At 47.0% G+C, this 12,498-nt stretch overlaps 1 long non-coding RNA gene across 1 annotated transcript; it reads left to right on the top strand.

Moving 5' to 3' along the window:
• The first annotated feature begins 1,012 nt into the window (after window positions 1-1,012).
• LOC131200541 (uncharacterized) lies at window positions 1,013-2,527 on the top strand. Its single transcript, XR_009155650.1, has 3 exons — window positions 1,013-1,166; window positions 1,397-1,564; window positions 2,407-2,527. It is a non-coding gene; the product is annotated as an uncharacterized LOC131200541 (long non-coding RNA).
• Window positions 2,528-12,498: the final 9,971 nt, after the last annotated feature.

Here is a 12,498-nt window from a genome sequence, read left to right as displayed (position 1 = left end):
GCACGCATGAGAAGAACTGCCAGCAGGCAAAAGCAGCTGAAGCAAAAAGGACGACTAGGGCATAAGGCCAGGAGAAGATTGGCCCCTCCCATAAGGCTTAAAAGAGCTGTAATGGCTCTTGGGCTCTTTGTAGGAAAGCAACGTTGCTACATTTGTTTCTAGTCAGCACCTCTTGTTTCTGAACTTAAAAGCCTTTGGAAGGGTGCCAAAGAAGAAGGAAGGACTTTTTCTAAAGGATTTTGTTTTGGACTTAATTTGGACTAAGCTGAGAATGAAGTATTTCTCAGGTGCTCTAATAAAATACGTTTGTTTAGGACTGATTGCGTCTGGTAATAACGACTTGGGCCTGGGTCACAACAGGAAGCCAGATTCATTTAACAACCCTGATTCTCATTTAATGACTGCTGTGATTCATTTAACAACTGCAGCAATGAAGGTCGTAAAATGGGGCAAAACTCACTTGACAGCTGTCTTATTTTGGGCTCCATTGTGGTCATAGGTCAAGGACTACCTGTATTCACAGTCAAGCAGGTGTGCCATCCACACGCTTAGCAAATGACCTGGATAAGATCCTTGACCTCAAGACACTAATGCCAATCAAGTCAGCTTACTGTCCTCAGCAGTTTGCAAGCTCTATTAGCAGCCTCCTTTCCCGCACGAAGGGAGCATTCCAACTAAAAAAAAACAACCCTAGCTTATTTCAATTCAATTCAGTACAGAGCCGAAGGGATCTTGGAGGTCTTCTAGTCCCACCCTCTACTCAGGCAAGAGACCTTACACCAGTCCAGACGAATGGTTATCCAACATTTTCTTTAAAATTTCCAGTGTTGGAGCATTCACAACTTCTGCAGGCAAGTCGTTCCACTGATTAATTGTTCTCACTGTCAGGAAATTTCTCCTTAGTTCTAAGTTGCTTCTCTCCTTGATGAGTTTCCACCCATTGCTTTTTGTTCTGCCCTCAGGTGCTTTGGAGAATAGTTTGACTCCCTCTTCTTTGTGGCAACCCCTGAGATATTGGAACACAGCTATCATGTCTCCCCTAGTCCTTCTTTTCATTAAACTAGGCATACCCAGTTCCTGCAACCGTTCTTCATGATGGTGGCGCAAGAGCGAACGGAGCTGATGCGCACACACGGTGCACATCCCCTTCCGAACCGGTAGGGAAGGTAAGTAAATTTCACCCCTGACCCACCCCCTCTTCTTTGTGGCAGCCCCCCCCCCCCAATATTGGAAGAAAACATCTGGACAGGGAAGTCCATGTGCTGGATGGCAGCGTTCCTAGCTTCGGAGCTTCCCCGCTGCCTGATATACGCAGAAGTCAGAAACCGGGTTAAACTCTGCTTTCAACTGGGTGTTTCTGATTCGGAGACAGCTGATCTTCCTTTCTCCTTTTCAGCTCTTCCCATGCCACGAAAGCCACGTGGGCCTGGCTCGATCACACCCTGATGCAGTCTCTCCAAGCTGCCGAAAGGCGGTTTCGTCCGAAACAGAAGCCTCCTGTCCACAGAACAAAAGTGGCTGTGTGTGGCAAGGGAGGGGCGTGGCCGCACGCACACAAACCCAGGTGTGTAGGTGTGTGCTTGCATGCTTGGGGCTGGGCCGCTCCCTCACGGGACTTTCCTTCGGGGGTGACTCAAAGGTGCTGGGTGTGGCATTGGCAAAGGATTGGGCTGGGTCCCCGCCCAGCCTTTCTTTGCTCTTGCACCCGCGCGTGCACCGCAGCGAAAAGTTCCAGAGGAGGAAGTTTTTCCACTCTCTGCCTTCGCGCAATTGTTGCCTGGCCCCTGCACAACACAAGCGCGCTTTTAGCTGTGGTTTGTCCGCTCTCAATTGCATTCTTGGCCTTCTGTGTTGTGGACTGCAAAAAACACTGTGTAGATTAGGGCAGGGGTGAAATCCAGCAGATTCTGACAGGTTCTGGAGAACTGGTAGCGGAAATTTATTTATAAATTTATATTGCATCTATTGCAATATCCTTCCTGTAAAAGACTACTTCCTGTAAAAGACTACTTCAGCTTCAATCGCAATAATACAAGAGCAAACAATAAATTCAAACTTAATGTCAACCGCTTCAAACTTGATTGCAGAAAATATGACTTCTGCAACAGAGTTGTTAACGCTTGGAACTCATTAACTGACTCCATAGTCTCTACTCAAAATCCCAAAATCTTCAACCAAAAACTGTCTACCATTGACCTCACCCCATTCCTAAAAGGACTATAAGGGGCGTGCATAAGAGCACAAAAGTGCCTACCGTTCCTGTCCTATTGTTCCCTTCATTATTTCAAATTATCATAACTGTTGCATACTTTTACTTATATATATATATATATTTCATTCATGATGTGTTGTTTTTATCTATGATGTTTGTGTATATTGTTGTGACAAATTTTTTTTTTTTTTTAGTAGTTCGGAGAACCAGCAAATACCACCTCTGGCTGGCTCCAGAGTGGGGTGGGAATGGGGATCTTGCAGTATCCTTCCCCGGCCACACCCACCAAGCCACATCACACCCACCAAGCCACGCCCACAGAACCGGTAGTAAAAAAAAAATTGGATTTCACCACTGGATAAGGGGTCTCCAACCTGGGCAATTTTAAAACTTGCGGACTTCAACTCCCAGAATTCCTCAAGTAGCTATGTTGGGAATTCTGGGAGTTGAAGTCCAGAGTTGCCCAGGTTGGATACACCGGAAGCACGGGTAATCCGCGACTTACAACCATTCGTTCACTGACAGTTTGAAGTTACAACGGCACTGGAAAAATAGTGATTTTCCACACTTACGACCGTGGCAGCCTCCCCGTGGTTAAGTGATCCAAATTCAGACGCTTGGCAACCGGCTCATATTTATGATGGTTGCAGTGTTCCCGGGGTCATGCCATCCCCTTTTGAGACCTTCTGACAAGCAAAGACAATGGGGAAACATTGTGGTCTGCTAGCAGAGGGTGGAGCTAGCAGCGGAGTCAGACAGTAAGGAGGCTGGGGAGGACCATGGGCCAGTCTTGGAGTCAGGGGAAGGCCCAGATGAGGGCTCTGCGTCGGAGGCACAGAGGGGGCCAGGGCCATCTGGGAGCGATGTGCGGACTCCGGAGCCTCCAGAGGTGGACAGCAGGGAGGCAGAGGAACAGGAGGAGCCTGTTCCTAGTGCACGCATGAGAAGAACTGCCAGCAGGCAAGAGCAGCTGAAGTAAAAAGGACGACTTGGCAGTAAGGCCAGGAGAAGATTGGCCCCTCCCATAAGGCTTAAAAGAGCTGTAATGGCTCTTGGGCTCTTTGTAGGAAAGCAACGTTGCTACATTTGTTTCTAGTCGGCACCTCTTGTTTCTGAACTTCGTGGGGCTTTGCCAAGAAAAGCCTTTGGAAGGGTGCCAAAGAAGACAAAGGTTTGTGATAAGGCCGAAGGACTTTTTCTAAAGGATTTTGTTTTGGACTTAATTTGGATTAAGCTGAGAATGAAGTATTTCTCAGGTGTTCTAATAAAATACGTTTGTTTAGGACTGATTGCGTCTGGTAATAACTACATGGGCCTGGGTCACAACAGGAAGCCAGATTCATTTAACAACCCTGATTCTCATTTAATGACTGCTGTGATTCATTTAACAACTGCGGCAATGAAGGTCGTAAAATGGGGCAAAACTCACTTGACAGCTGTCTTATTTTGGGCTCCATGGTGGTCATAGGTCAAGGACTACCTGTATTCACAGTCAAGGTGTGCCATCCACGTGCTTAGCAAATGACCTGGATAAGATCCTTGACCTCAGGACACTAATGCCAATCAAGTCAGCTTACTGTCCTCAGCAGTTTGCAAGCTCTATTAGCAGCCTCCTTTCCCCCACGAAGGGAGCATTCCAACTAGCTTATCTCAATTCAATTCAGTACAGAGCCGAAGGGATCTTGGAGGTCTTCTAGTCCCACCCTCTACTCAGGCAAGAGATCCTACACCAGTCCAGACAAATGGTTGTCCGGTCTCTTCTTTAAAAATGTTGAGATGTTGAGACTCTAGAAAGAGTGCAGAGAAGAGCAACCAAGATGATGAGGAGACTGGAGGCTAAAACTTACGATGAACGGTTGCAGGAACTGGGCCTGGCTAGTCTTGTGACGATAAGGACCAGGGGAGACAGGAGAGCATCTTCCAATATTTGAGGGGCTGCCACAGAGAGGAGGAAGGGGGTCAAGCTATTTTCCAAAGCGGAAGGAAGGAAGGAAGGAAGGAAGGAAGGAAGGAAGGAAGGAAGTGGAAGGGAGGGAAGGAAAGAAAGGGATATTGGAGGTCTTCTAATCCTAGAATCCAGAACTGGACCTGGCTAGTCTAGTGAAGAGAAGGACCAGGGGAAACAGAATAGCAGCCTTCCCATATTTGAGGGACTGCCACAGAGAAGAGGGTGTCAAGCAATTTTCCAAAGCAAAAGAAAGGAAGGAAGGTAGGTAGGAAGGAAAGAAGGAAGGAAGGAAGAAAGGAAGGAGGGAGGGAGGGAGGAAAATGGAAGGGAGGGAAGGCAGGAAGGAGGAAGGAAGGAAGGAAGGAAGGAAGGAAGGAAGGAAGAAAGAAAGAAAGAAAGAAAGAAAGAAAGAAAGAAAGAAAGAAAGACATCTGAATGAACCATGGATGGACAGAAGACATGGCTAGTCTAGTGAAGAGGAGGACCAGGGGAGACAAGATAGAAGTCTTCCAATATTTGAGGGGCTGCCACAGAGAGGAGGAAGGGGGTCAAGCTATTTTCCAAAGTACCCAGAAGGCCAGACAAGGAATAATGGATGGAAACTGATCAAGGAGAGATTCAACCTAGAAATGAGAAGGAACTTTCTGACAGTGACAACCATCAACCCATGGATCAGAAGTTCCCTTCGGAAGTTGTGGGAGCTTCATCACTGGAGGCTTTCAAGAAAAGATTGGACTGCCTTCTGTCAGAAATGGTGTGGGGTCTCCTGCTTGGGTGGGGGTGGGGTTGGACTAGATGACCTACAAGGTCCCTTCCAACTCTGTTAATTGTTATCCATTAAAAACCTCCAGTGATGGAGCACCTGCGATCTCTGGAGGGAAACCGTTTCACTGGTTTTATTGTTCTCACTTCCAGGAAATTTCTCCTAAATCCCAGGTTGCTTCTCTCCTTGATGAGTTTCCACCCATTGCTTCATGTCCTGCCTTCAGGTGCTTTGGAGAATAGCTTGACTCCCTTTTCTTTGTGGCAACCCTTGAGATATTGGAACCCTGCTATCACGTCTGCCCTGGTCCTTTTTTCTAGTGTTGGAAGAAATATCCATCTGGGTTCAGTTCCAAGTGGGGACAAAGACACTGGAAACATGGAGGCTGCTTGGAAAGATGGTTTAATGGTGGCCAAGATCACATGGCTTGAGATCCTGAACAGAAAAGGGCTGAGATCCTGTGTGCTCCCTGGTTTTATGCTTTTTCTGAGCTTTGAACTTTCTGGGGCACAGGAAGAGTACCCTGATTGGCTGTCAGACTCCCAGGGGGTGGGGGTCTTAGTTAACAATGTAGGTTGTCCCTCAAGCTTGCCTGAGCCTTGCCATGTGGTGAGTTTCTGTTCTATTGTGTTGCAAATGATGGGGGAATTGAGTGTGCTTGGTTGAGGCTTTAATGGCCCATTGACAAAGGTGGGGGGGGAGTCAGGAAGCTGCTTTGTCTTTAAAACATGTTTCTCCATTTCTCATCCAGAGAAATATATTCTGCCTTTTTAAATATTTTCTAAAATATTTCATTCTTCTAGGAGGGGGGTGGGTGCTAAATTCCTACACTAGACTAGCCATATCCATACTCCCTGGTCCAGAGAAACTTCTTTTGATGCAAAAGCCCCCTCCTCCTCCATCACCAATGAGGGGCAGAGTTGAGAAAAGACCCTCACCCACCCACCCTTCCAGGATCCCTGGAGCTCTGCCCTTTACGTGTGCAGTTAGAAGACAGCCAAGCTCAGGCTAAAGCTATTTAATCGGCATAAGCTCAGGGTTGCCAGTCAAGTAATGACCTTGAGATGCTTCCGTCTGGACTTCGGCCAGACCGCATCTCCTCCCCGGTTGGTCTCCTGTTCAATGATACCATTTAATCCCTCCGGCTCTGCCCACCAACTGCAAAAGAAAACCCCGACACTAATTTTGGAGAAGAATGCCTGGGTACAAATGAGAACGGTTTTGTTTTTCCTGCCAGCTGCACGCTTTGCAGAAGACAAGAAGTCCTCAACTCATGCGATCAAGAACTGAGCCCAAATCTCTCTGGAGAGAGTTTTTGCTCCATTTTGCAAACTTTCTCGCCACGGCGGAGGGACGCTGGACGCTACTCGCCCTCTTTTAAGCTTGGTCCCGGCTGAAGATCGGACCAGGGGAATATCCAGGGGTGGGCTTCAAAAATTTTAGCAAGGGGTTCTCTGCCTGGTTGCTGGGTAGGTGTGGCCATGGTGGGCGTGGCCTAATTGGCCTCCTGCACCATGGGGAGGCGTTTTGCCCTCCTGGGCTACGGAGGCGTTTCTTGAGCCTCCGGAGAGCAAAACAGCCTCCCAGGCTCTGGAGGCCCTCTGGAGGCTGGAACGGGCCCATTTCTGGCCTGATTGTACAGCATTTTATCACCTTTTCTGTAGGCTTCCTCTTTGGAATGTCGTAGCTGCTTAAGTTTAGGTGTAAACCAAGGTTTGTTATTACTGTGTATTCGCAAGTTCCTTGTAGGTACACATAGGTCTTCACAGAAGCTGACATATGATGTTACAGTATCTGTGAGTTCATCCAGGTCTGCAGAGGTATCTTTAAAAATATTCCAATCAGTGCAGTCAAAACATGCCTTTAGCTTTAATTCTGATTCCTCCGTCCAGGTTTTCACTGATTTAATTATTGGTTTTATGGCTTTAAGTCTTTGCCTGTAAGCAGGTACAAGGTGAATCATGCAATGATCAGAGTGTCCTACAGCTGCACGTGGTAAAGACCGATAGGCATCTTTTAGTGTTGTGTAGCAGTGGTCTAGAGTATTCTTGCCTCTGGTGGGACAATTGACATGCTGAAAGTATTTTGGTAGTTCTTTCCTTAAGTTTGCCTTGTTTAGATCTCCCAAAACAATGGCCAGTGAATCAGGGTGTTTGGCTTCAGCCTCCATGATTTGGTCAGCTAGAGTTCGTAATGCCTCGTTTACACAGGCTTGTGGTGGGACAATTGACATGCTGAAAGTATTTTGGTAGTTCTTTCCTTAAGTTTGCCTTGTTTAGATCTCCCAAAACAATGGCCAGTGAATCAGGGTGTTTGGCTTCAGCCTCCATGATTTGGTCAGCTAGAGTTCGTAATGCCTCGTTTACACAGGCTTGTGGTGGGACAATTGACATGCTGAAAGTATTTTGGTAGTTCTTTCCTTAAGTTTGCCTTGTTTAGATCTCCCAAAACAATGGCCAGTGAATCAGGGTGTTTGGCTTCAGCCTCCATGATTTGGTCAGCTAGAGTTCGTAATGCCTCGTTTACACAGGCTTGTGGTGGGACAATTGACATGCTGAAAGTATTTTGGTAGTTCTTTCCTTAAGTTTGCCTTGTTTAGATCTCCCAAAACAATGGCCAGTGAATCAGGGTGTTTGGCTTCAGCCTCCATGATTTGGTCAGCTAGAGTTCGTAATGCCTCGTTTACACAGGCTTGTGGTGGGACAAGCCCACCAAGAATATTCTATTCCTATTCTATTCTAAAGAAAGAAAGACAGACAGACAGACAGACAGACAGACAGACAGACAGACAGACAGACAGACAGACATCTGAATGAACCATGGATGGACAGAAGACATAGCTAGTCTAGTGAAGAGAAGGACCAGGGGAGACAGGATGATAGCATCTTCCAATATTTGAGGGCTGCCACAGAGAGGTGGGTCAAGCTATTTTCCAAAGCAAAAGGAAGATAGGTAGGTAAGATGGAAGGAAGGAAAGAAAGAAAGACAGACAGACATCTGAATGAACCATGGATGGACAGAAAACATGGCTAGTCTAGTGAAGAGAAGGACCAGGGGAGACAGGATGATAGCATCTTCCAATATTTGAGGGCTGCCACAGAGAGGTGGGTCAAGCTATTTTCCAAAGCAAAAGGAAGATAGGTAGGTAAGATGGAAGGAAGGAAAGAAAGAATAGAATAGAATCTGGATAGAATAGAATAGAATAGAATAGAATGAAGACTATTGCTAACATAGTGTAAGCCGCCCTGAGTCTTTGGAGACTCAAGATGTTGTAGGATGTAGTGCAGAGCCATATTAACAGCATCATCTGTTGATCTATTTGCTCGGTATGCAAATTGCAAGGGTCTAACAGCGGATCCGTGATGGTTTTCAGGTAGGAAAGCACTAGCCTTTCAAAGGTTTTCATGACTACAGATGTTAGAGCAACTGGTCTGTAGTCATTCAGTTCCTTGATGGTGGGCTTCTTGGCACTGGGATGATGGTAGGCGTTTGAAGCAAGAAGGAACATAGCACATCTCTAGTGATTTATTGAAAATATGGGTGAAGATGGGGGCCAATTGGTCAGCACAGACTTTTAAGCAAGAAGGAGTTATCTTGTCTGGGCCTGGAGCTTTTCCCGGCTTTTGTCTGTGAAATAGGTCCTGCACTTCCTTTTCTGTGATCACTAGGGTTGTGAACCCAATGAATGGGGGTCAGTTGTAGGAGGCTTGGCTGTTGTTGGTGTGTCTGAGATGGGGGTTGTGGAGATAGGTGGCTGTAGTTTCCTTTCAAACCTGCAGTAAAACTCATTCAGGTCATCTGCCAGTTGTTGATTACCTTCAGCCTGGGAAGGAGGTTTGCCATAGCCGGTGATATTTTTAAGAGTTTTCCACATGTTTGGTGGTTCATTTGCTGAAAATTGATTCTTTAGCTTTTCAGAGTAGCTTCTTTTGCTGCTCTTATCTCCTTGTTAGTGCATTTCTGGCCTGATTGTACAGCATTTTATCACCTTTTCTGTAGGCTTCCTCTTTGGAATGTCGTAGCTGCTTAAGTTTAGGTGTAAACCAAGGTTTGTTATTACTGTGTATTCGCAGGTTCCTTGTAGGTACACATAGGTCTTCACAGAAGCTGACATATGATGTTACAGTATCTGTGAGTTCATCCAGGTCTGCAGAGGTATCTTTAAAAATATTCCAATCAGTGCAGTCAAAACATGCCTTTAGCTTTAATTCTGATTCCTCCGTCCAGGTTTTCACTGATTTAATTATTGGTTTTATGGCTTTAAGTCTTTGCCTGTAAGCAGGTACAAGGTGAATCATGCAATGATCAGAGTGTCCTACAGCTGCACGTGGTAAAGACCGATAGGCATCTTTTAGTGTTGTGTAGCAGTGGTCTAGAGTATTCTTGCCTCTGGTGGGACAATTGACATGCTGAAAGTATTTTGGTAGTTCTTTCCTTAAGTTTGCCTTGTTTAGATCTCCCAAAACAATGGCCAGTGAATCAGGGTGTTTGGCTTCAGCCTCCATGATTTGGTCAGCTAGAGTTCGTAATGCCTCGTTTACACAGGCTTGTGGTGGGACAAGCCCACCAAGAATATTCTATTCCTATTCTATTCTATTCTATTCTATTCTATTCTAAAGAAAGAAAGAAAGAAAGAAAGAAAGAAAGAAAGAAAGAAAGAAAGAAAGAAAGAAAGAAAGAAAGAAAGAAAGAAAGACAGACAGACAGACAGACAGACAGACATCTGAATGAACCATGGATGGACAGAAGACATGGCTAGTCTAGTGAAGAGAAGGACCAGGGGAGACAGGATGATAGCATCTTCCAATATTTGAGGGGCTGCCACAGAGAGGAGTGGGTCAAGCTATTTTCCAAAGCAAAAGGAAGATAGGTAGGTAAGATGGAAGGAAGGAAGGAAGGAAGGAAGGAAGGAAGGAAGGAAGGAAGGAAAGAAAGAAGGAAGGAAGGAAGACAGACGGACATCTGAATGAACCATGGATGGACAGAAAACATGGCTAGTCTAGTGAAGAGAAGGACCAGGGGAGACATGATAGCAGTCTTCTAATATTTGAGGGGCTGCCAGAGAGAGAGGAGGGGATCGAGCAATTTTCAAAAGCAGAAGGAAGGAAGGAAGGAAGGAAGGAAGGAAAGGAAGGAAGGAAGGAAGGAAGGAAGGAAGGAAGGAAGGAAGGAAGGAAGGAAGGAAGGCATCTGAAAGAAAGGAACCATGGATGGACAGAAGACATGGCTAGTCTAGGGAAGAGAAGGACCAGGAGAGACAGGATAGAAGTCCTCCAATATTTGAGGGGCTGCCACAGAGAGGAGGAAGGGGGCCAAGCTCTTTTCCAAAGCGGGAGGGAGGAAGGAAGGAAGGGAAGGAAGGAAGGAAGGAAGGAAGGAAGGAAGGAAGGAAGGAAGGAAGGAAGACAGACGGACATCTGAATGAACCATGGATGGACTGAAGACATGGTTAGTCTAGGGAAGAGAAGGATCAGGGGAGACAAGATAGAAGTCTTCCAATATTTGAGGGGCTGCCACAGAGAGGAGGAAGGGGGTCAAGCTATTCTCCCAAGCACCCGAAGGGCAGACAAGGAATAATGGATGGAAACTGATCAAGGAGAGATTCAACCTAGAAATGAGAAGGAACTTTCTGACAATGACAACCATCAACCAATGGATCAGAAGTTGCCTTCGGAAGTTGTGGGAGCTTCATCACTGGAGGCTTTCAAGAAAAGATTGGACTGCCTTCTGTCAGAAATGGTTTAGGGTCTCCTGCTTGGGTGGGGGTGGGGGGTTGGACTAGATGACCTACAAGGTCCCTTCCAACTCTGGTAATTGTTATCCATTAAAAACTTCCAGTGATGGAGCACCTGCAATCTCTGGAGGGAAGCCGTTTCACTGGTTTTATTGTTCTCACTTCCAGGAAATTTCTCCTAAATCCCAGGTTGCTTCTCTCCTTGATGAGTTTCCACCCCTTGCTTCTTGTCCTGCCTTCTGGTGCTTTGGAGAATAGCTTGACTCCCTCTTCTTTGGGGCAACCCCTGAGATATTGGAACACAGCTATCACGTCTGCCTTGGTCCTTTTTTCTAGACTAGCCATATCCATACTCCCTGGTCCAGAGAAACTTCTTTTGATGCAAAAGCCCCCTCCTCCTCCATCACCAATGAGGGGCAGAGTTGAGAAAAGACCCTCACCCACCCACCCTTCCAGGATCCCTGGAGCTCTGCCCTTTACGTGTGCAGTTAGAAGACAGCCAAGCTCAGGCTAAAGCTATTTAATCGGCATAAGCTCGGGTTGCCAGTCAAATAATGACCTTGAGATGCTTCCGTCTGGACCTCGGCCAGACCGCATCTCCTCCCCAGTTGGTCTCCTGTTCAGTGATACCATTTAATCCCTCTGGCTCTGCCCACCAACTGCAAAAGAAAACCCCGACACTAATTTTGGAGAATGCCTGGTTACAAATGAGAAGGGTTTTGTTTTTCCTGCCAGCTGCACGCTTTGCAGAAGACAAGAAGTCCTCGACTTTGCGACCGCAACTGAGCCCAAAACTCTCTCGAGAGAGTTTTTGCTCCATTTTGCAAACTTTCTCGCCACGGCGGAGGGACGCTGGACGCTACTCGCCCTCTTTTAAGCTTGGTCCCGGCTGAAGATCGGACCAGGGGAATATCCAGGGGTGGGCTTCAAAAATTTTAGCAAGGGGTTCTTTGCCTGGTTGCTGGGTGGGTGTGGCCATGGTGGGCGTGGCCTAATTGGCCTCCTGCGCCACGACGGGGAGGGGCGTTTTTGCCCTCCCCGGGCTACGGAGGCGTTTCTTGAGCCTCCGGGAGAGCAAAAACAGCCTCCCCAGGCTCTGTAGGCCCTCTGGAGGCTGGAAACGGGCCCATTTCTGGCCTTCCCAAACTTCTGGTAGGCATTTTTTGCCCTACCCAAGCCTGTGTGCACTTATCTGCATCCAAAACAGACCATGTGGGGTCTCCTGGGAGGGGAGAGGAGGGGTGGGTGGGGCCAGCCAGGAGTGGGATTTGAGGGTTCTCCAAATTGCACAGAATCTTAACTAGAGGTTCTCCCGAACCCCTAGCAGCCTACCCCTGGGAATAACCTACGTTGAGAATTTCTTCCTTAATTGTATTTCACGGAACGATCAAGGGTTGGATTTGAGGAGATCAAGAAAGTCAATGTATATAAAAAATGGGACAGGGCATTGCCCGCCCAGCGGTCGGCGCGCCATCTTGACATTTTTGACTTCCTTTTGTGCAAACTCACAAACTGCTTCTTTCTGTGTTTCAACCTTTCCACCGAGACTTTCATAGTGTCCGATGTAGTGGGTAAGGTGCTGGCCTAGAAAGCAGGTGACTGTGAATTCTAGTCTTGCCTTAGGCAGAAAAGGCAACTGGGTGACTTTGGGCCAATCACCAGGAGACGGTGAATTCTAGTTCTGATTTAGACAGAAAAGCCAACTGGGTGACTTTGGGCCAATCACCAGGAGATGGTGAGTTCTAGTCCTGTCTCGGGCATGAAAGCTGGCTAGCTAACTTAGGGCCAATCACCAAAGTCACCCAGTTCTAATCGCACCTTAGGCACGAAAGCCAACTGGG

The sequence above is a fragment of the Ahaetulla prasina genome, chromosome 6 (genome assembly GCF_028640845.1).
Source record: "Ahaetulla prasina isolate Xishuangbanna chromosome 6, ASM2864084v1, whole genome shotgun sequence".
In the NCBI taxonomy this organism is placed as follows: Eukaryota; Metazoa; Chordata; class Lepidosauria; order Squamata; family Colubridae; genus Ahaetulla; species Ahaetulla prasina.
The sequence above is the reverse complement of the archived record's forward strand: the minus strand, read 5'-3'. Positions and strand labels throughout refer to the sequence as shown.